At 32.1% G+C, this 25,171-nt stretch overlaps 1 protein-coding gene across 1 annotated transcript in view; it reads right to left on the bottom strand.

The window, feature by feature from the left end:
* The window catches only part of LOC127699901 (putative ankyrin repeat protein RBE_0317), a 639,895-nt gene that overhangs the window by 173,843 nt on the left and 440,881 nt on the right, over positions 1-25,171 (bottom strand). The gene's annotated exons all lie outside the window — the stretch shown is intronic.

The following is a 25,171-nucleotide window of genomic DNA, read 5'->3' as shown; positions in this document are numbered from 1 at the left end:
TTTTATGAAAAACAACCAATCCTGATAATAAAAAAATACTTAAATTATTATGTTGGTTCCTTATTTCTATCAAAGTAAAGAAATCCTCGCCTTCTTATTCAACACAAACAAAAGTTCAAGTATCATAATTCTTATTTTATTAATATTCTATAAACAAAAAATTATCTTGGGACCTGCAAAATAACTAATTACAAATATCATTGCATTATTTAAAATAGAAAGAAGAGGAAATATTGGTAATTTAAAAAAAAAAGTTAAAACAACACTTTTATTCAATATAAAGATCCATTGAAATTCTTAAATTTAAGTATCTTTACATTTGTACTATTCTTACGTTTTCATCAACCAGTGACATTAAATAGAGTACTTATTTAAATGATAAAATCTTATCGTTTTTTAGTGGCACAGAAACATTCCGAGCACGACGTAATTTTGAACTTATGTAATTTATTTGGCAGGAAAATAAGAGAATGTGAAGTAATACATATAATGCGTGAAACAGTAATTTATATAGTTGTTGATGTGTTATTGCGACCAGGTTGATTACATATTAACGAATTTATGTGTCTTCGTATTGGTCCGCGTTTATCATTTGTAAATACTGATGTGTCGTTTTACATAAGAATTCTTATTATATACGTATCCGTCTGATCCGTGCATATAATTGATTTACTGATCGATGGCTGACCGTTGTCACGGTAACTCTCACATTCCTTTATTTGACGTATCTGACGGAGTCTAAGGGTCATCGATCAGTCAAACATCGTCACCGATCAGTCAAGGTCACGCCAAACAGTAACGCCTAAGGTTGCAAGTACGGTAGTTCTTAAATTTCTCACACTTGTCCAATTATGCATCAACGAAAGCTAATCCATTGAATTTTCTTCTACATAGTATTCAATCAAAAATTAACACTAGTGAGGATTCTTTCCTTTTTTCCAATAGTAAATAAATTAAAATTTAGCCAACAAAAGACAAAGATCAATAATAAGTTTAACAAGTTTTTTATACAATTTTACAATATACGTTTTTTTTTTTATAATTTACTGCCAATAAATGCCATTGTATCGATTGTTTCGGGGAGCTTATTCTAATCTAATTAATTGGAAAATATACTTACTCTGATTTTTTTACGTTCTCCAATGATGAGCTCCCAATTTCGGTTAAAATTTCATAACACCTTCTTCTCACAAAATATATACCCAAAATTGGAAGATATAGAGTGTTAATAATAAGATCTTCATAAAAAATATGTTATTACATCATCTTTTTATTTAATATATTTGAAAATTACATTATATTCCTGTAACAGTAAACTCGCATCTATTCAACTTCTTTTTCACATTTTTTGCATGAACATGAATGGGTTATGATCTGTTTACACAGGAACATGATGCATGGTGGGATCCAAATGTACATCAAAATAATGAAGTGCAGACAACAGAGCCAAACACTCTTATTCAATATTTGAAGAATTTTTCTACAGTTTATATCTAATTTCCTAAAAAAAAAAAGTCCAAAAGAAATAATTCACAATGTTTTCCTTCAAAATAATGGTCTGATGCGTTACATATTTATTGTTTTTGTATATTTTTCGGCATATGAAAAAGAAGATGTGGTATGAGACAACTTTCCACAAGAGACCAAATGACACAGAAATAAACAACTATAAGTCACCGTATGGCCTTCAACAATGAGCAAAGCCCATACCGCATAGTCAGCTATAAAAGGCCCCGAAAGGTAAAACAATTCAAACGAGAAAACTAACGGCCTTATTTATGTAAAACAAATTGAACGGAAAACAAATATGTTACACCTAAACAAACTACAACCACTGAGTTACAGGCTCCTGACTTGGGACAGAAACATACATACAGAATTAGGCGGGGTTTAACATGTTAGCGGGATCCAAACCATCCCCTCACCTGGGGCATTGGGGGAAAAAAGTACAACATAAGAACGAACTATAAAAATCAGTGGTAAAATGCTTAACTCATCAGATGGATACAAATACAAATACTAAAAATACAAGTGGATGTGGCCGGGTACTCGTACATCCCAACAAGAAAAAGCGAGAAATCTGAGAGTTATTGCAGTTACTGACAGCTAGTTTAATGCCACTAACAACTAATAAAAAATATCATGCATCTTAGACTAAATTATCAATCAGTACACATCCAACATCCAATGGATTTAGTGTAAAGACGTCATAAAAAGTCAGAGAGCGTATTAATATCAATTAAAAAAGGCTTTCCCGATATTCAAGCACGGTTACAAAAGAGGAACGAAAGATACTAGAGGGACAGTCTTACTCATAGATCGATAATGACAACGCCATGGCTAAAAAGGGAAAAGACAAACAGACAAATATTAGTACACAAGACACAACATAAAAAAACTAAAGACGAATTTCACTAAAAACTGGGGGTAATCTCGGGTGATCCTGACGGGTTAACAGATCCTGCTCCACATGCAATAATATTGATCTGAAACGGTAATTTCAAAATGAATAGATCTAAAAAGACAAACAGACTGAAGAATAACGTGCTAGGTAATTTTCATTAATTCAGTAAATAAACTCTTTGTAGATACCAGGATTAAAATTTTGTATTTGCGCAAGACGCACGTTTCGTCTAAAAAAAAAACGTATCAGTGACGCCAGAATAAAAAAAAAAGTTAAAACCGGATATATAAAGTACGAAATTGAAGAGCATTGAGGACCAACATTCTTTGAAGTTTTGCCAAATACAGCTGAGGTAAAGTTTCCTAGGGTAGAAAAGACTTACTTTTCTGGAGCACCAGAGATCACCCCTATTTTTTTGCTGGGTTTCGTTTTGCTTAGTCTGTAGTTTTCTATGTTGTGTCTTTTGTACTATGATTTGTCTGTTTGTCTTTTTATTTTCGTTTTCTGAGTTTGACTGTCCCTCTGGTATCTTTAGTTCCTCTTTTAGTATTTCAAAAATTATCAATCCTATCTACTCTCGTATACATTACTCTTTGCTAATTTACTTGCAGACAACCATAATTAGTGCAGACTATGATTAAATGGTTGAGTGGTGTTTTTGTCCTGTACACATCAACAATATACTGTATTGAACTAAACTGAATTGACTACAAATGAACAATATTCACTTTTCCGCAGTGAACAAGTCTGAAAAGTGACTGATAGACAGAACATGATTAAATTATTTATTAAATTGGAAGTTCTTGCAGAGAATGAGATCAGATATTTAAAGGTGTACCCTAAGGTGCCGTTTATAGTCATGCTGATCATACACTGTACGCTGAGGTCATCATAATATAGATATATATATTAGATTATGAGTTATTGTGGTATGCCAGTGATTTCGTTAGATATCTGCCTGCCTCAATCTTGTTTATGTTTTAGTTTAGAAAGTACATATGTTTCTAAAATTGTGACTCTATCATCTATGATATCATTCATGAAAACCAAGTTGCATTGTTTCTCCGTAGGCGGTAATGGTAACGTTTTCTTCTGTAGCTCAGTCCATATCGTAAACTTAAACATGTAAAATATGTATGATGGCTCGTTTTGGAGCTGAGACATTTTCACATGTGTGGTTAAATTTTCGGGGTGCGAAGTGAGATTACTTTTCTCGTAAATTAGCATACCCCGACAATCCTTTCGTGATGCGGCTCCTCGTAGTAAAAAAAATCACTTTTTTAACTTGAAATAAATTAATACTTTGAACACATTTAATAGCTTTATAGTTTTATTACATTTATTTTATATTCCTCTACTTTCCAAAATCAACACAATTGGTTAAGCTCAGTCACTTGTTTAAAACAGAAACAATATCACTACAGAGAGAATTTTTGTTTACACGCAACTTTTGAGTTCCTCATTTTGAGGCGCATTAGGGATATTGACCCATATGGAAATCTATAGTTCTGATTTTTCCAAATATTCTGGTGTGATCTTCATCGGTATGACTTTCTGAGTAAATCTGTGTGTTTTTGTCCATTTCTGAAAATAAATAAAGTTGTTTCAGCACTATAAGGCAATTATCTTTTTATCGCTTTATTTATTTATTTTGGATACAACGTGTAGGTATAATTATTTCTTTCGGTATACCTTCACTAGTCATTTTTCGGACAAAACTTCTGATGATAACCTTAAATTACAACACAAAGACACTGTTAAAACATTTTATTAAATTTTCTGGTGCCTAAAAGTGCATTTTGACTGAGAAATTATGCAAAAATGTAGATTTCATAAAAGCAGCAAATACTTTATTATATTTATAAGTTGAAATCTGGTATTTTAAATCATAGAAACCACTCTAAACTACTGTGAATGTAATGTTAATCATATAATTAGAGTGCAAAGTAGTGCAAATTTTCAAAACTTGTCCTTTCACATAATTCTATTTGAAAAAAAAGGTTTTTTAAATGTTTTTCAGTGAAAATCCTTTAATGATTGAGAAATGCACATAAGGTTTTTAAGGAAACATTGCGACATAACGCGTATTATGATGTCATTAAATAACGACCGATCAAAATAACGCTGAGTACAGTCTGCAATGGTACACGAAGAACAGTTGCCTATTGGGTTAACTCGAAATATCGGGTCGATCAGATCAGTAACTAAGTATTGTTGTATAGTATCAAGACCATAACAACAGTTTTCATATCAGCATATTTTCAACATACTGACTGTAATTCCAATCGCAGAAATACCATAAATAAACAAATTAGACCTTGCCTAATAAAACAAAATGCTTACCAGTTATTCGAAACTTTTTTAAACCTCAAGTTTGCCGTCTCAGTTTAAATAGTAATGATATGTCTACAGCTGAAATAAGACAATAAAAATAATACTGAGGTCTTATTTGATTTAAATACATAAGTATTATTGAGAGAGAAAAAATCAAATTCTGGAAGGTTTTATCACAAAAAAAAAAAAAGAAATGTTTCTCACTTGTGGCTTATCAACCTTCATTTAAACCTTTTATATGAGGAGCAATCAGTAGAAGCTGAACAGCTTAATAGGTGCAGTACTATGTTTTCAAAAGGTTTAACCCTACCCCTTTTTCACTGAGAAATGACAATTATATCTCGCGATTTGCTCATAAAAATATAATAATTCATGATTTTCTTGAGACCTGTTTGTCTGTTTTATTTGCATATTCTGATGACCAGCTTATAATTATCATTCAAATTATTGGTGTAAAAAATCACATGTAATGATGTAGTGACTAATTTTTACTCGTATGAAGTGTGTTCTTTCCCTTGATTATCAGTTATTCCTGAAGACTGGAATGAAAATTACATAACAATGTATTTAGTGTGTCATGTTTAATTTCAATTTATTATATTAAGGCGAAGTGTACGTAATATAACTACTCCACAGAATTTTTTTATATTTTACATGTGGATTCTGCTTGTAAAATTACATCAGAATATAAAATAAAAAAAGGGGGTAACCGTTTTCGTTTTTTAGATACAAGCTGTTAAAACTAACAGCATGATACGCCTGAAATACAAAGGATATATAGGGAAAATCATAAAAATCGGCAGATATTTTTACTTTATCATGATTTTCTAATTCGTTGGTCAACAGATTTTTTTTAAATTCGAAATGCGATTCAAAAATAAACGACGAATCCATTGGTGCAAAAAAAGTCCTTAGCAACCGTGCTAGTTTTCAAGCTATATTCTCTTGAAGTTTGATTTTTAGCGGACAATTATAAAATATTCGGCGACGTTATTGATGTCTGCTGTAACGTCACCATAAATTCTACTCTATAACGCTATTATACCCATTGTACTGTACAGTATTGTCATACAAATCGTGAGTGTGTGAAACACATTTTCCTAAGTATTGGAAATGCTAAAAAAAAAGTAAAAGCGTGATCGGTGGACATTGTTGATAATGATACAAACTGAAAAATGTTTAAGGATATTTCTGCTGCCAAAATAATGCAAATTGGCAAATAAATATACTGCAAGTGAAAGAAAGTTACTGTATAGACTTTAACTCGATCTTTTCTTGATTAGACAGGGTTCCACATCTTTTTTTTTTTGAAATATTTGTATTGTTCTAATAATTTTAAATACAATATCGAGTTGTCCAAATTAGTACAGAATGATTATATACATATTTGAAAAATTCGGTTATAATATTGGGATCGGTTCTTTTCATCCTAACAATTCCGTCACTATGCGAGATATTGCGTACACAACCCATTCTATTTGTCAAGTTCACACACGTGCACGTGATTCTACAATTTTACTTGAAAATTTCCTGTCTCGATAGCTTTCCCTTTTCTTTAACTACACGACAAGGCATTATACATGGTATAATGTTTGCTGGAGATTCATTAACAGAGGAAATAATGTCTTGTACCATTATTTCTTAAATTTCCACATGTACGAATCATAACAAATAAGAAATCTGCAAATGCATATTATCTTGAAAATGGCTGTAATAAGGTCAAAAGAAGTACCCGTATATGAATTTCAGCAAAATAAAACAGATTGGAGTTTTTTATATAACTTCCCGTTGCATAGATCACTGCCTGTGTTATGCCTTAGCATTGTATATATTGTAATGCTAAAGCCGTATTGTTAAGTCTAAGTCTAACGCTTTGTGTATTATAGTTATATGCTGTAAATGTGCTGGTGTCATGATATAATGTACTGGTGTCATGATATAAATTTACTGGTGTCATGAAAAAAATGTACGTATGTAATGCTATACGAATGTACGTATGTAATGCTTTACGAATGTACCAAGGCCGATGTTATGAGAATATAATCAACCAGTATGATGCTAAGATATGTTTCTAGTGTAAATGCATTAGATTGTATCCAGTATAATGTAAGGAGACCACTTCTAAGCAAGGATCGAATATCATAAACTCGGCAATAACATTATGACCTCTAGAAAGTTCGGAGAGCCGACAACCTTGCTTCGGAAGTTGGCAAGGAGACTGTTCATAATGTAATGCTATACGAGTTTACCTTGCATATTGTGCCTGTATCTATTGCAAATAAATTGGGTTTTTTAATGTGATATAAAAATAAGGAGATGTGGTATCATTGCAAATTGGACAACTATTTGCCACAGTTTAAGGTAGATCTATCGGGTGTATTTTTTCTGAGCGTCCTCTCTGGTCATGTTGCAAAATTACTTATTTGTTTTACAAATAGTTTACCAAGTATCAATCAATATACAACAAAATACTTACAACTTGAAATTTAAAGATTGAACTATCAATATTTTTTTTTTCAAGAAAATTAGGCCCGTGACCCCATTTTTATATATATATATATATATATAAATATATTTCAGAAGTATTAATTAACGAAATTATCTCTTGGAATTTTAGACAATTCTTTCGTTTAATGTTTCTTCAATAAGGAAAACTTAAGTTTCCCCTATATAAACAAAATGAAATACCCTAAATGTGGTTAATTTCAATGTATTGTTACGAAAAAACAAGGTCCGCGATCCCCAGTTTTTATATTGAAATTTGAAATTACTTTGACCGAAAAGTCTTTTACAGAAGCTAACGAAACATTTATCGCCGAAAATTTTGACACCCCAGCTGCCTTATTGAATGAAGTGGATATAAGCAATTATAAAAGGCAACCATAAGGCCATCAACCATGAGAAAAATCCCTAACGTTTAGTCGGTTATAAAAGGCCCCGACATAATAACATTATTTTCTTCAACCTCTCCCTTCTTCCCTATACCTTATACTCTATAATTCTATAATACTAGTAATCTTCAACATGTTCAATATTGAGACTTGAGAAGAAAAAAATACTTCAAAATTGTATTCTCCACTTCTGAATGATACACAAAAGAACAAAAAAAGATTGCAAATTTCGCTATCCTTTCGAAATTGGAATTTGATCAAGAAAAAAACTGCATGTTCTATTTTTATCATACATGTGTAGTTTTGAACAGTTTCAACCATGGTTCTAAATTTAGATTTTACTTTCCCAAAACATTGCGGACGGAATAGAAGACACCTGTTTATTTTCTGCTCCTTGAGAACTGAGATTTGGATGAGATAGATGATTTACTTATTCTGAGATAAATGTCACAGTGCTAAATTCTTAGTTTCTGTGTAATGTTTTGTAGACGGAATCTGATTTTTTTGTTCGTTTTTTTCTGTAAGCTTTGTCCTTCCACTTATGTATACATGTTAAAAATGTTTCACTTGTGGTCGATTACCCTTTAGTATCGTTTATACTTTTCACACAAATATAAATTATCCTAAAATTTTCAATTGCTTAAAAAACGGGACATACCAACGCCTTTCTAGTTCAACATACATATTTACATGCAATTTACCGGCAATTATTCGTTACCTTCAAGATTACGCTACACTGACACTGTGAATTTCATTCAAATAATATTGTGGGGTCAATTCTGGATTGATTTTAACGAGTATAATACGACAAGAAACAGAATTGTCACTAGTTTATTTGTTTATTTTTAATTTCTGTTGAAATAAATACGAGCGGTATTATGTACCCGCTCCTGCGTGAGGCTAAAACAAAAACAGTTGCAGGCTAATACACAATAGGATACTAAGATTTCTGATTGGAGTCAGCTTATTTCTTTGAAATTTTGACATAGCACAGGAATACTTGTTTGGGTTCATGATAGACAGAACAAAGTCATTAAAATGAAGATTTCTCTTTTATGTGCCCATTTCCCGTTCTTGGACTAGGGGAGATAACTTGCGTAACTAACGACGCACGTTTTGTATCCCGAATTCCGCTAGAGGCGTACAATTACGTATACTTCGCCTTAAATGTTTCCATCAGAATTTAGTTCCTTTTCAATAACAAGTGACTTTCGGGACTCTCGGGTAAACAGAGTTTTGATTGTTCCTGAAATAAAAGAAGTTCTGAGCCCAGTGCTAGAAATGCATTTCAAAATCGAAAATTGTTGCTCATCTTTATAGGTAACGTTTATCTAGAACCAGCTATGATAACTAGGTATATATAAAAGACAACTTACCTTCACTTTCACAATTTTCTCTGGTGTAAAAGATGCAACCATGCCTAAATCAGTCTAGAAATTCAGAAATAAATCTTTTAAATTGGGTCGATATTTTAACACATGGTTAAGCTCAGTCAATTGTTAAAAACAGAAAACATGTCCAATATCACTACACAGAAATGTTTTGTTTACAAACAAATTTTTAGTTCCTCATTTTGAGGCGAATTAGGGATATTGACTTTGTTCTTATTTGCAGAAAGGCATGTGGGTATATCGATGCATCCCCTTTAACACAAATCCAAGTTTTAATTCATTCTTGGTAAAATTGTTTTATCTAGATCATTTATATTTTTTAATTCATTTAAAAAATATCAAAGTATTACATATTTTTTTTTGATAAAATCTTAGTACTACTGTCCAATTGTCCTTTTAATAATGATAAATAATAGAAAAAAATAACATATTAATGTCTATCATTTTTCGTCCCCCCTTTTATTGTACTCTGTTGTAGGTGTTGATCTTTTAAATTATTCTATTTTACCATTCCATATAAAATTCTATATGAGGGATTTAAATTTTGTGTAGCGAATCTTTTGGTACAAATGGCTGACAATATAATAAACTCATCATAGATACCAGGATTAAATTTTGTATTTACGCCAGACTCGCTTTTCGTTTACAAAAGACTCATCAGTGACGCTCAAATCCAACAAAAGATAAAAAGGCCAAATAAAGTACGAAGTTAAAGAGCTTTGAAGACCAAAATTCCTTAAACATTTGCCAAATACAGCTAAAGTAATCTATTTCTGAGGTAGAAAAGCCTTAGTATTTCAAAAATTGAAAAGTTATGATACCATGTATGTTAAGTTTGGTAGAGTTGAAGATTTAATGACTACTCTACTTCCTTGTATACTTAGTTTTCTTTTCTTCCAGTTCGCTATTATTTTTTCACATCTCAGTATTTGTTTTTTCAATATTTAGGAGACATTCTGATTTATAATGCCAAAAATAAATAATAAAACTTTTGATTTGATTATTACACCAGTTAATATTTTTTTTTTATTTTTCTTAACAGTGTTTTTATTTGCCAAGCCATATTTTTTCAGTTTTAGTTTTATTAAGTTTAAGATCAGACAAGTTGTCAAATGTTTCAATTAAATGTATGGTCCTGGGATAGAAGAAAGGAGTAGTATCATCTGCTAGTTGACATATATTTTTAGTATTCGTGGTAGTATCTAGTTCATTGTCTAGTCATTTGATCATTTTATTTTCTAGTCCTTTGATCATTTTGTTTTCTCTAATTTTTATTGCCATTATTTTGTACAGCAAGACCAAAAGGAGATAAGATAACGGACAACCTTGTTTAATTCCACGAAATGCTTTAAAACGATTTGAAACCCAGTCGTTATTAGTTAGACACCCTTTAATGTCTGAATACATTAGATGAATCCATTTAGAAAACATTCTTTAAAACACATTTTGTTAAGTCTTTCAGACAAAAAGACTATCTCAAGAGAATCAAAAACTTTGCTGAAATCTAAACAGTTACATCTATTCTGAAATTTTCTGAAATGAGTAGTCAATAGCATCCTGTATCTGTCTAATGTTGGAACCAATGTACCTCTTTTTTTTATATATCCTTTTTGATTAGAGTGTACAAGCTTATGAAGTAAAGATTTGAGTCTTTGCGCCAATGGATTTGCAAGAAGTTTCACATCATAATTCAAAATTGTTATAGGTCGATAGTTGTCATGCGACATAGGGTCATTTTTTTTTTCATAAACTAATGATATAACACATACCTCTTGTGTGTTTGACAATTGTCATCTAGTATAGCAATAATTAAATGTAAAATCAATTAAAGTTTTTAATTCTTCATAACGCGTTCTGTAAAATTTAATGTTTAGTGCATTTAATACTTTGGCATGGTTTAGTTTCATTTTAAAGATATATTTTGAGCATTATTCTACAGTTATTTCTCCTTCGCAAGCGTCACTTTCAATTTCAATTTCACTTAGTTTTTCATGTGTTTCTTCTAAGTTTGGATTACTTGACATGTATAAATCTTTATAATATTTTACTTCAAGGTTTAAATTTTTTTTATCTCTAGTTATCTCCCCTTTTTCATCATATAATTGTGTTATGGTTTTTTTTCTTTGCCAAGATTTCTCAAGACTTCGAAAATAAGCTGAATTGTTTTCATCCTCTTCCACTCATATGTATTTTGCTTCAGCTCTTATTTGGTCAAGCTTTAGGTTTTAAAAGTAAAGCTTACCTAAATCTTCTTCCTTTAACAAAAATCATATGCTGTGTTTAATTGGAGCATGGTATTATGTTTTAATAAACTGTATGAACTATCAGCTACATTAATTTTGTGTTGGTGTCTTTGTCAGATTTAATTATTTGTCTGTTTGTTTAATTGTTTTAGTCAGTGATATTTTGTGATGTATGTTTACACAGTTTTTTCTGCGGGATCCCTATTAGTGTCTCATAAAATAGTTCTGTTTGATTCGATTTCTTACCACATTTAATGAATATAGCAGAACTACAAGCATCTTTTTTACAAGTAGAAGTGTTTGAATTATCATATCAAGGTAACATGTCTTCATCAATATATGTATGTTATATTTGCCACTAAATATTAAACACAAATCATTTTATCAGACTCATTGTTGATGTGGATACAAAAACATGAAATATTGGAAAGGCTAGATCATTGATGCCTAGCAAAGAGATGACTTTATGTCTTAAATTGTTATCCAGCAAACTCCATCGTGCATGAATTCGTTTCCATAATTACTGTGAACTCGTTTCATGGGTCGGTGTTAAACGTTAAGCTTTACGTAATGAGGCTTTTTTTTTCTCAAATACAATACATGTACATTATGACTATTGCATTATTCTCTCATACAGGGTGTAATAGAGCTAAACGTCTACTTATGTACTTTGTCCAGATAATGTTTTTGAGTTTATACTTATTTCTCATATGTTTTAAATAGTAGGTCAACTATGTTTGGTATGTAATAATTGTAAGGTATAAATGTCTGGTTGGTATCCAAACTTACGTTACAAAAGTTATGCACTGTAAACAAATCAAACAGTGTTTTACTATCAAATATATCAAAGGTGAAAGTTTATTAATATTTGACAGATCTTCCCATTATGCATGAAAAAATTAAGCTTGGTCAATCTAAGGTTTATGGTACAAAAGTTGTGATACGCATGACAGAAATCTGAAAAGATTTTACTATTGTAAGGATCAAATTTTAGATTTATCTAATTTGGAAACCGAGAGTTTGGACTAGTTATTCAAGATCATGAATTGAAATCTAAGAACACGGATTAATTATCCGACATCAAGCAATCATGAATCAGATAAACTTAGTATTGCGAACCAAGTCCTTGGTATAAATGCCATATTATATACATAAATCAATTAATAGGCTCTACTCGTGAAGAACCATTATAGCGTTGCATTAATTTTTCGAATGAACTCAAATAAGGTTTTCTTCATTTTCCTACAATAAGATTCATCCTACACATGCACACTGGCATAACTAGTGGAATAGTTGCATCAATTACACATACAAAGTTGGCATAATCAGTGGAATGGTTGCATCAGTTACACATACATAGCTGGCATAATTAGTGGAATGGTTGCATCAATTACGTTTCTAACAGCTTTCACAGCTCTGAGAAAGTTCATAAACACAACGAGTAGAATTGCACATGTAAATATGATTTTCCTTTATTAGACACAGACAGAAACACACGTATATATAACGTTTATGTTTATGTCACGTAGTGTTTTCATTTCAGCGATAATTTTTAACATTGCCATATAAGTAGGAGGTTTGGCTAACCAATAAACCAGTTTCAACTCACTGTTTTGTTTCATAAATTAGCCTGTACCAAGTAAGGAATATTGCAGTTCTGAGCAAATTGTCCGTTTCTAAAGCTATTATCTAAAAAATCAAAAACAATGAGTCATTCTGAAACAAAAGACTTCACGAATGATTCATCAATATATTATTGTTATGAACAGATGGCTGGTCCTTGATAGTTTGATTAATTCACATATGTAACTGACAAATTAATAGTCTATTTAATTATTTTCCACATTCTGTCAAAACGGACGTTTTCTAATTGGCAGCTATGTTTAACCTGTAGATTAAGCTTAAGTATTTTGCACATTTCATGCAAAAATTAGAATTACTAAATACGTTATCAGAACATTAAAAATCATTGTACATCGTCTATAATTATTGACTCTTCCTACTTCTAGTGTTATCTTGCAAACATCTAACAACAATTTTTTGTTGCGATATTTGAGAATTCCAGATGATTCGATTTATATTGTACACTTTTAATTTTACCTTAAAATTGCAAGCTGTACAATTGAGTTAAATAACAAACATAATGAACATTTTTCTATTTTTCAGTCGGACATGACACTGACACTGAAATCAACAAAACAATTTCATCGCAACAATACATGGAGAGATGGCATAGAAATACAAACAACATTCCAGCTAGATGTCACATGACTCTGTCTTCTTTCAGCAATATTCCTTCCATTTCCAATATAATGGTTATAGAGAGACATTCACCAGAAGGAAAAAGTGACATGTTCATGTAGATGATTCCGAACTGTAAACTTGTTTACAAAACATCTTTGTGTTTGTTATTTGAATTGAACATTATCATGCAACTTGATAAAGCGTGTGTGTAAGTGTGTGTGTTTGTGTGTTTATAAAACAGTGTAATATTGAAATCCTCTTCAATAAAATTTGTTTTTCTTTGGACAAAGAGAAATTAAGGCGACAGATGTTAACCGATGTTCAAGTCTCGTACATCAGATGTTAACCGATGTTTAAATTTCGCTAATCAGATGTTAACCGATGTTCAAATCTCGTACATCGATTCTATTCTCATGCCGTGAATACAATCCCGTTCCCTTTTCAAAATTATTACCTACCGAATTGTATTGAGCAACACGACGGGTGCCACATCTGGAGCAGGATCTGCTTACTTTTCCGAAGCACCTAAGATCACCCCCAGTTTTTAGTGGGGTTCGTATTGCTGATGTACCCCTATTTGTTGCATTTTAACCTATTGTTTTTGTTTTGTTCACACATCGTTGTCATACAAGTGAGAGGTTGAGCTAGCTTTAAAACCAGGTTTAATCCACCATTTTCTACATAAGAAAATGCTTGTTCCAAGTCAGGAATATGACTGTTGTTATCCATTAGTTTGATGTGTTTGAGCTTTTGATTTTCCCATTTGATTAGGGAATTTCTGCTTTGAATTTATCTCGAAGTTCAGTAATTTTGTGATTTTACTTTTTTCTAGAAGGAGAAAAATAAAACCTGAGGGAACTGCATTATCTTTAAGAGAAGCAAGCTTACCGAGCGTGTCTACTGGGTAAACGTCTTCTGCTACGCGTGAATCACCCGCCATGTGAATTCACACGAAATAATTGTAGCAATCGGCAATATGACAAATCCGACTATATTGATATCTATCACATCTTAGACCGCAAGACTGCGACTACTTGCGGTAGTGATTTGAGACACCGACATATCGAATTATTCAACCAATTTGCAATGGTTACCACAATATGATGTAGTATCGATGTTCTGTAAAGATCACACCAAAGTTAATGTAATGCATAACGTGTTAAAATGCACCAGCTAAACTGATTAACTGAGATATGTAAACAACCTTGGAGCATACGGTATGCTCCTGTGACCAATGCAAGGTGTTGACAATTGGAAAGTTGAAATCATCTCGTTTGACATGTATTTATTTTTATTTCATCAATTTTGAGATATGATGCATACTTGCTCGGTAGTATCCTTAGGTTTCAAGCTTGCAGGTATAAACACGCATTGAAATGTTGGTAATGTATTCACAGACAATCATCATCATAAAGATAAACAAAGAAAAACATGATTATTGTGTGTTGTATAAACAAATGATTCGATCAACCATGTATAACAATACGTGTGTTGTGTTATCGTATAACTTTGTCGCACGTTACAAAACCGTTCGATCAGATCTTTATTAACTAGGGTTGCAACGTTTCCTACAGAACGTTCTCTTCGAGCACTCAACAACAATCACTCAGTCTATATTAAACCGACATATATGTCCTGAGATTAACTACTCTGTTTTGCTGAAGTGTAGGATCGATAAGAGGTAAAAAGTAAAAAAACAAAAATAATGAACTCCGAGGAAAATTACAGGCATTTTCGTATGTGTAAAATGGTAGATTGAAACTGGTTTAAAAGCGCTTAACCTTTCACATGTACGACAGTTGCTTCCAATTGGAATATGACAGTTGTTGTCCATTCGTTTGATGTGTTCGTTAAAATTAAATAAAACAAAAAACACAACAGACGGCGGCATAGCCAACCACTTGTGAAATTTAAACCCCGTAATATGGTGCAAAAGGAACATCACCACCCAAAAAAGGGAAAATTAACAATAGGGAACAAAACATCGTCCCTTTTGTCGTAAATTTTAGTGTGGAGTTTCCCCTGTAAAACCAAAATTCGACTGCCATTATATCCAACGATTTAGTAAGAGGACTGACGTTGAAGCCGTAATACCTGTAAATTTCTAATGATTTATTTTCAATTTTCATTTTTCATCTTGACAAAAAAAAATCGAAAGCTTTTTACTGATTAAATCTTGGAAAAGGATTCAAGGAAATGTTTAACGAAGAAAAAGTTCTCAACAAAAATAACGTATACGCTTTTAATTTCACGTCAGAAAATCGTGCAACGTCAAAATTCTGCAAGGTTTGATTGTCTGAGGAAATTCAAATGTTGATTTTGAGCATCATACTACACTCATAATCAAGTACAATTGAACGGTAAAATAAAAAAAAAATAATTTGAAAGGCATGACGATTTAAACATAGTACTGTCTACAGGTTGTACACAATCTAGCTAGGGTTATCTTTGTACCGGTGTATTAAACATACAAATGTACGTGGTTCCAATCTTTTTGATTAGCGTAAAGTTTACAGAATATGACCGTACATGTATCAATATAATTGTATATCAGTACGTGAAATTATGCCTACTGAGCTTAGGATGTCGATACCACTAAGGACAAAAAATGCAAACCCCTAACGGGAGTGATTGTACTTGATATTTATATGATGAAGACATAATCTTTCAATCAGTTTGATTGAGGTCTGGAGCTGGCATGTCAGTAACTGCTAGTAGTCCTTTGTTCATTTATGTATCATAGTCATTTTGTTTAGTTTCTTTGGTACCTATTCTGACATCGGACTCGGGTTTCTTGTGTACTGAGTTTTACTGTGCGTATTGTTGTGTGTTTGTTTTTTCTACATTGGCTAGAGGTATAGGGGGAGGTTGAGAATATACAAAATATGTTTAACTCCGCCGCATTTTTTGCTCCTGTCCCAAGTCTGGAGCCTCTGGCCTTTGTTGGACTTGTATGATTTTTATTTTTAGTTTCTTGTGTATATTTTGGAATTAAGTATGACGTCCATTATCACTGAACTAGTATACATTTTTTTAAGCTGAAGCACGCCTCCGGGTGCGGGGGTTTATCGCTGCATTGAAGACCCACTGGTGGCCTTCGGCTGTTGTCTGCTCTTTGGTCGGTTTGTTGTCTCTTTGACACATTCCCCATTTCAATTCACAATTTTGACATATATTTGTTTTACTTATTTGTTTCCACATGACATTACTATTGCAGTGTAAACATTATACATTATTCATTTCATCATGTAATTGCATTTAATTTTTTTTTTTTTGGGGGGGGGGGGATTCTCAGATCACTTGTCATTTATTATAATATATTAGATCTGACTGAAGAGGTTGCAGTATAACAAAAAAGGATTATGGTCAAAAACCCATCAAACATCAAACATTAATTCAGAGACTTGTATTTAAGGGGGTATCCAATACTTTGACTAAAGTAGATTTGGTCGTTTTGTTTGTGTTGACCCTTCCAGAGTACCTGAGATCCCCCCAAGTTTTTGGTTGGTTCGTGTAGCTCAGTCTTTAGTTGTCTATGTTGTTTCTTGTGTATTATTACCGTAAAGCGAGTTATTTTCGTTGGGTGTTAATGTATGATTAATTTCGCGGATAGAAAACAATTGCCAACATAAATTCCGCCAATATAAAGTGTACATGCAAAGGTATTGATAAAAGTTTTGAATCCGCCAAAATATTTCGTATACCTTATTCAATGAAAATCGCGAAATTTTACACCCGCAAAAATAATCCCCATTACGGTATTTGTTTTTTTTTTTTTCATTTTAAGCCATGGCGTTGTCAATTTATTTTTGATTTTTGAGTGAGTATTCCTGTGGTAAGTTTCGCCCCTCTTTTAATTTTCCAAAATTTTCGCAAACTTTTTACTCTTACCATTTGACAAAAATAAAAAAAACTCGAACAACCCACTTAATTGGAAACAAAGAAGTTTTACAAACACAAACTTGTATCATTGTGAGATCTCTCTTTACAAAAAACATGTGATTAAAACGTTCAGTTGATGATGAAGGGTAAACCCCTGTAGACGATCTGAACCCCCTTAAGACAAATATTAAAACTGTTTCAAAACACGATCATGTTATTGTACCGATACAAAATAATATATGTGTTTGAAATCAATTGGTTGAAAAAAAACCTTTTCATACTCGTATCTTAATCCCATTGTCTTAACACTAACATAGACACATGTCAAATAAAAAAAGTAAGGTGATGCTAACAAAAGACCCTTGTAGTGATTTATCTTTTATCAAGAACGACGGATTATTTTCATCTCGTCGTAACAGCCAGTTTCACTCATTTGGAGTTTATGCTAAATTACGGTTACTTCTAGTTTCCTTTATATAATTGTCGTATATGTATGTGACTTAACAAACGATGTATGCACACACGTTCCAATGGCGACCATGAATATGGAATATCACAACCGATATCAAACAAGGTGAAAAGAAATAAAATTCTTTTTTTCAACAAGTATTAAATAACTCATAACTATCTCTTTGATTAGAATTCCAAACGCACAGTATAATATCTTACAACCATTTCATTGTGATGGTTATAAAGAAGAATTGCGCAATTTTTTCGTCACAAACTTTATGTGGTATGCTAGAAATAGATAATTCTAACGACAATATGTTTTTGTTTTTTTAGCAGTAATCGTTAATATATCTTTCACTGAACATGCAAAATTCGGTATGTAATTTGTTTTGAACGGTCTCGTTTTCATAATCATGTTCCAGTAGCTGAATACAACTTCAGATTACAACGACACCGATAGGTAAAAAGTCAAGGGTCGTCTCAAAAATAGATGTGATGTCAGATGAAAGTTACTTGTTACTTAATAGCTTGGAATAAATGTTTCAGTACCACAACGCCACTTGTCTGAATTTTGGCAGTAAGTCGTTTGCTTATTTAAAATTGCTTTTTGGAAATTGAGTATAAAGAAAAGGCATGGTCTCTATATTCTACTTTTTCTTTTTTGAAGATGAGATTCTAGCTTTTTTAAGTTTTTTTAGTTCATTAACTTCAACCTAAATTAGTTTATGTAATGTATATACTATTACATTTACGACACTGTCTCGTCAAAAAGGAAGATAGAATAAAAGCTATAATTTTGTTCCTGAAATGGCAAAAATACTAAACCTAATAAATCCTTCATTTAACGCTATTACAGTGGAGGGCGTTGGTAGTGGCCTAATGAGCAAATACGTACGAAGTTGGATTAAGTAAGCAAGTATTACAGCCAACAGTAGGTTATCAATGTTCATTTTCATATTTTTATTCAGAAAATACAGATCAAAATAAAAAAAACAACAACTTTGAAAATCGCATGAACACCATAATGCACAGGACCGGGTGCGATGACAAGGTAATAGCAATCGCCTCCTGCTATACAGGCACTCCGTCATGTGAACTCCTAATTAGTAAAGATATAACATAAGGAAAAAGGGCACAACCGATATTCAGATCAGACGCTCTTTTTGGGTCTAAAATCTAAGACCATGAGAAAATGTCGCTGGTGTGTTCAAACATAAACACACGACCTGTGCTAGACAACTATTTGTTGATAAACTGCCGTCTACGATTACATGACGTGATGCGATTTGGATGGGTAATTATTGTTCAATAAGTTTTCAACTTGACATGCACATTGAGCTAGTAGGAGACACAATACCGCAACAAACTGACATATCTGAAAAAAATTCTTTTATAAACATTCTAATTTGTACTTTTCCGTTCTTTCGTTGACTATATCATGTATATAGATGTTATCTATAAACATGATATACGTTTATGAAGCGAAACATGCAGCTTGTGTTCATATATTAGTAATAAGAATGGACAATGCTTAATGTCCAGGGGTAAATAAAACATGCATATCAAGAGCAATATCATATTAAGCTAGAAGAATACACGATGTGTAGGTGTAGTACAAAACACACTGAATCTGTCTTTACATGCGTTGATCACAGTCGAACAGGAAGACATGTCGCCCTTCTGGTACTAGATATTGTGACTTGGTGACAGCCATTACTAGCTCTTGTTACTTATCCGAGTATGAATAAAAGGCAAGAATTAGAATCTAATACATGCTGCTAAAAAGTATTAGTGTGAAAGTACTATTATTCTAGGGTTTCAATGTTTGTTGATTGAGCAAAAGTTACATGTTCGTGGGTTCTTAATTTTGTTTTCTGAAAAAAAAATGGTTAAGAATTTCAACCCACCACATACCTTATAGTGTTAAATTAAAAGAAAAAAAAGAAAAAAATTCTGATTCAGTGAACCCCCCCGCTTTTGTAGTTAAATGGTTGCTCCCTTAATAGTGATTTGCTGATATTCTATGTTTTCTATAGATTATATGCCTGTATCAATGTAGCCAAACCTACAGGGTATCTTTTCATGTCTTGAATAGGACAATAGTTGTTATATTCCGTTGGACACTTAAATTAGTGGATATAGTCATCCACGAAAACCAAGAAAATTGGAAGCATACGAATACAATTACTTTTAAGTATAACAACCAATAACCCGCCGGTTATAGACCAACAACCAGCCGCACATGAGGAGAACAAGCTTTAACTATACTATTGAGCCATTTTTCCGTTTTGAAGATTACCCCAAAATGTTTGGATCAACTGAATATCCAATTACAATTGATAAACACTACTTCTATCTTATCATACTACGAGTAATTGTGTGTACTGTGCATGTTATTTTCTTTATTGTGTAGCAAAACATTTAAAATGATACAATTATTGTACTTGTATTTGTATTTTCTCTAACTTATTTCAACATTTCGGAATTACCTGGTTCGTCATCATCACGTATTATATCTACTTTTTTTTCGGGCCATGTGAGATTGTCACATCACTTGGCGCCCGTCGTCCGTCGTCCATTGTTCGTCGTTTACAAAAATCTTCTTCCCTGAAAATACTGATATAATTTATGACAATTTAGTTAATTTGTCAAATGTTTGCAAATTGTTTCGAGAAATATAAAAGTAAGAGAGAAAGTTTATACAGCAAAAATTATCAACAAGATAAATTCTACACATAAATTAACATTGTTGAAATCGTATGATGGCCGCGTATTGGAGTGATTGACCCTAAAGAACGAATTTTACTATTTTTTTTTTTTTTTTGTGTTTTTGCCCAATTTCTGATCTAGTAAAATAGCAAGATAAAACTCGAAAAGGCAAAAATGATCAGGAAATAAAGGGAACAGTAGTATACCGCTGTTCAAAAGTCATACATCGATTGAGAGAAAACAAATCCGGTTTACAAACTAAAACCGAGGGAAACACATCAACTATAAGAGGAAAACAAAGAAACAACAGAAACACTGAAGTGCAACAAAAAAACAAACGACAATGCAACATACATAGAAACGAACTATTAGATAACAACTTTCATATTCTTGACTTGGTAAAGGACATTTTAAAAAAATATGATTTACAAAAGAGTTGACTGGTTGAAATCGTCTGACGCCCCCTTAATTGGAGTTATTTCCCATTAATGATGGTCAGGACTATTTTTTTTTGCGTTTTTGACGTATATCAGAACTATAATAGATAGATATAAACCTAAATAAGCAAAATTGTTCAGCAAGACAAGATCTTCAAATAATTCAACATGGTTTAAATCGTTTGATGACCACGTTTTGGATTCGTTCTCTTGACTGTCATTTTTTATCATTTTTTTGACGTTGTTGGTAACTATCGGAAAAAATATATTCGAAACTTGTTAAAGCAAAAAATGATTAGCAAGACTAGATCACAGATCAACAAAATAGAGCTTTTTATCATGAATTATATTCTAGTCCACAAAGATAGAGAGTATCCATTGTTGAAGATGCAAAAGAGGGACGAAAGACACTAGAGGGACAGCCAAAATCATAGACAGGGTAAGCAGATCCTGCTCCATATGTGGCACCCGTCGTGTTGCTTATGTTATTACAAATCCGGTAAATAGTCTAATTCGGTAGGTCACATTCGTGAAAAGGGAAGGGTATTGTAGTTACGACATAAGGAACATATCCGATATCATCTGTGAAACGGTTATTCCATAACGGTCAACCAACTCGTGATGGCGTCCGTAAAATTTACGAAGGGATGATTTCAACTTCAGCACTTGGAACTCTTGGTTTAATAGCTTCCTTGTGAGCAGCAATCCTCTATCAAAGAAATCATGATATTGACCTAGGTTAGCCACATAGATCTTCATGTTCATTTACCTACTATTTGTTATATTCGACGATAAAATGTATTATTTCACTGTTTAAACATATTGATAGTTTAATTAATATTTGATTGGTTGATAATATCGCACGTGTCATTGAACAAATCTTCATATTCCATTCTGAGGACCATATTCCCCTCTTAAATGTCGGGATTACTTCGTGCAACGTTACGCGCGGTTAATGTACATAACGTTTTGAACTTCTTATTCTTCTTAAAATAGCGATAGCAAAAATCATTATCATGTTCAAATTTATTTCAGACGATAAAACAAAAATACTTATAATTAAATGTTGATCCTTACTGTTTATCAATGGGTATGTCGTGTTTAGTTTGACTTAAAAAAAACAAGCGGATAAGAAAAAAAATGTATGCAAAATAATATTTAATGTATTTATAGTAAAAAAAGCATAGGCAGTGGAATAAAACATTCATTTCCCTTTGCCTCGGGAGATATGAAGATTTGCTCACCCTCGAAAAATCATATTTTCCTCGGGCAGAGCCCTCGTGAAATATGAATATACTTGGGTGAACAAATCTTCATATCTCCCTCCGGCACGGGAAATAAGTGTATAATATTCTCTGAAAAAAATGTAATATTCACGGAAAATTCTCGGATATTTACATGACTAAGGCTTATGAAAGACTGATGTTCTAAGTAACGACTTCGGATAAAACAGTTAATGTGAAAATAAGTAGATGTGGTTTGATTGCCAATGAGACATTGAAATAAAGTGAATATTAGGATTTATAAGCAACCGTATGGTCTTAAAAAATGAGTCGGCAATAAAAAGAAATGACATAAAAATATGAAACAAGTCAATTGAGTAAACTATGGCCTAATTTATGACAAAACAATTTACTAAAATCAAATATGACAGACATGAACCAGCGAATACCATTTGAATTGAGACAGACACATATGTTTTAGCGATATTTATTAAAATTGTCATAAAGCGGGAGGTTTGGCATACCATTAAACCAGGTTCAACCCACCATTTTTTCTTAAAATGTCATATACCAAGCCCGGAATATGGCAGTTGTTATAAAATAGGTCGTTTCTATGTGTGTTGGCGTTTGTTTTTGTTGCACTTCGGTGTTCCTGTTGTTTTTTTGTTTCCCTCGACTTTGGTTTGTAACACGGATTTGTTTTTTTCTCAATCGATTTATGACTTTTGAAAACCGATATACTGCTGTTGCTTTTATTTGTCTCTTCAAGCAACACTAATGAAAACATATTTGTCGTAATGTGCATCTCTTTCAGTAAAATCAATGTTATTATTTGGATAAGAATATTGAAAATGTCGAGTTTGCATTTTACGCGTACATGTTGTAATTGATTAACTATGAGTATTTTAAGGAGTCTCATGTGTCTTTCCGTTTTGAACTAATTAGCAAAACTGACGACCGCGAGTGTATTGGTGATGTTCCGGAAAATGTAGCCTTTAAATAGAACAATATAAACACTTAATCCCAGACATACGATATTGAAAGTTTGTACACTTATGTCTATGATTTTGTTCATAGTTTTTTAACAGTTCAGTAGATGTCTCATTGACACCACATGTTGTGTTTGCATATGCGTAGAAATGACGACCAGAACGTACCCTTGTTTCAAATACAGTAACTTAGCTAGAATTGATAATTAGACAGCAAACCCTAAGCAGGTCATGAAACATGGCACGCTCGGAAAGAATTGCCTCTAGTTAGGTTTAAATTTGTTTAATTGTTAAAAAAACATGACATGTTTCTAATAAAATATTCATATAAGATAAAAATACTACAGGAAGCTATGTAGATAAAGATTGTATTGCTTGCAAATTGTCCTATTTTTAGAAATAACGGAACGACGACCGTATTGGCAAATATTTTGACACAAGCAGGACGTTATTACATTAAGCAACTTGCATAAACAATCACAAACCATTATTAAAAAAAAAAAAGAAAAGGAAAATAACATGGCCACACAAAAAAGGACACAAATTCAAAGAACAATAACATCAAATATTACTTAGTTACACGATCCCCAACAATAACTGAGTGTTGACTAAAGTGTTATATACTAAATAATGTTAATGCTAACATTTGCATTTATTAGATAACGCATTTACCTGTAGAATATATATGCGTATGTATTTGAAGTATTTTAAAAAATAAAAAAAGGCAAAACAAACGCACCCTAATTTATATGATTTTTTTATGTGATCAATTGCATCCTTGGTCTAAAATATGAATCAGTACAGGTTAAACAAGACTCATTGTCTTTAATTTCACGAACTTGACTAGAAATATCACATATTTAAATGGTTGTCGCGGTATCCTAACACCTAGTTGCATACATTTTAAAAAGTCGGTTCCATCTTTCTAATCCAAATACATAATATCAAGATAATATCTAAACAGGGCTTTTGATTTTGCCATTTGATAAAGGATTTTCCGAATTGAATTTTCCTTGGAGTTGTTTACTGTTTTACCAATTATACAACACGTCTAGGATTAAAGAAAATCACGGTTTTTATTCATGTATCAACTCTGGAGTATATTGTTATCAGTATTATCGGCTTCTTGTGTGCCTAGCTTTGGAACCTAAAATGGAATATAAATTGGTAGAACGCTATGTGCAAAGACTGCCATTTATTTCTTGTCAATACAAATGGTCTCATGTTGTTACTGTAATTCTATTCATTCACATCTCTATTCATCCATCTATGTATTTTGTACCTGTAAGATCTTAACATCAGTCATTTAACCATCATACAATTAACAAATACCCTACAAATATCTTTTTTTTTTTATTTGATCAACCTTTCGGTTCACATACAATGAATGATTATTTACCTTTCGATAGACATGCAATGAGTTATTGTTTCCCTATTGATAGACATGCCATGAGTAATTGTATTCCTGTCGATAAACATACAATGATAACTGTTTTCCTTCGGTTTACATACAATGGTAATAGTTTTACTTTTGTCGGTATACATACAAAACTAATGGCTGAATCCACAGTATGTGTAATGCTTGTGTATGTCCATAAGCTGGTATAATAATGAAGAAACATACTGTTTGACGTTTAAATATACTTTTAGTAAACCGGAAGTAGATTTTTGTCAATTATAAGTGCATATATTTGATTTGAAATGAAAAACAAAAAATATTGATCTTTGGCTATTTGTCATCATACGGTTAAAAGCAACAATTTATAATTTGGTTTTACCACAGAATAAAAGTTGCAACAGTTCAATGATATATCATAGGAGTTATTGAACCTGACATGTTTAATCTAAGGTTAATTGATTGCTTATTCAACTTGGTACACGATAAAGCCAAAGAGTCTTTGAAACCATAATACTTTTTTGAATCAGAATGAGGAAACCTACGATTTGATCAAAATCGAATGTCAATATAGATAT

Source organism: Mytilus californianus, unplaced genomic scaffold, assembly GCF_021869535.1.
Source record: "Mytilus californianus isolate M0D057914Y unplaced genomic scaffold, xbMytCali1.0.p SCAF_43, whole genome shotgun sequence".
Lineage (NCBI taxonomy): Eukaryota > Metazoa > Mollusca > Bivalvia > Mytilida > Mytilidae > Mytilus > Mytilus californianus.
Note: the sequence above shows the minus strand (reverse complement) of the source record. Positions and strands in the feature narration are given on the sequence as shown.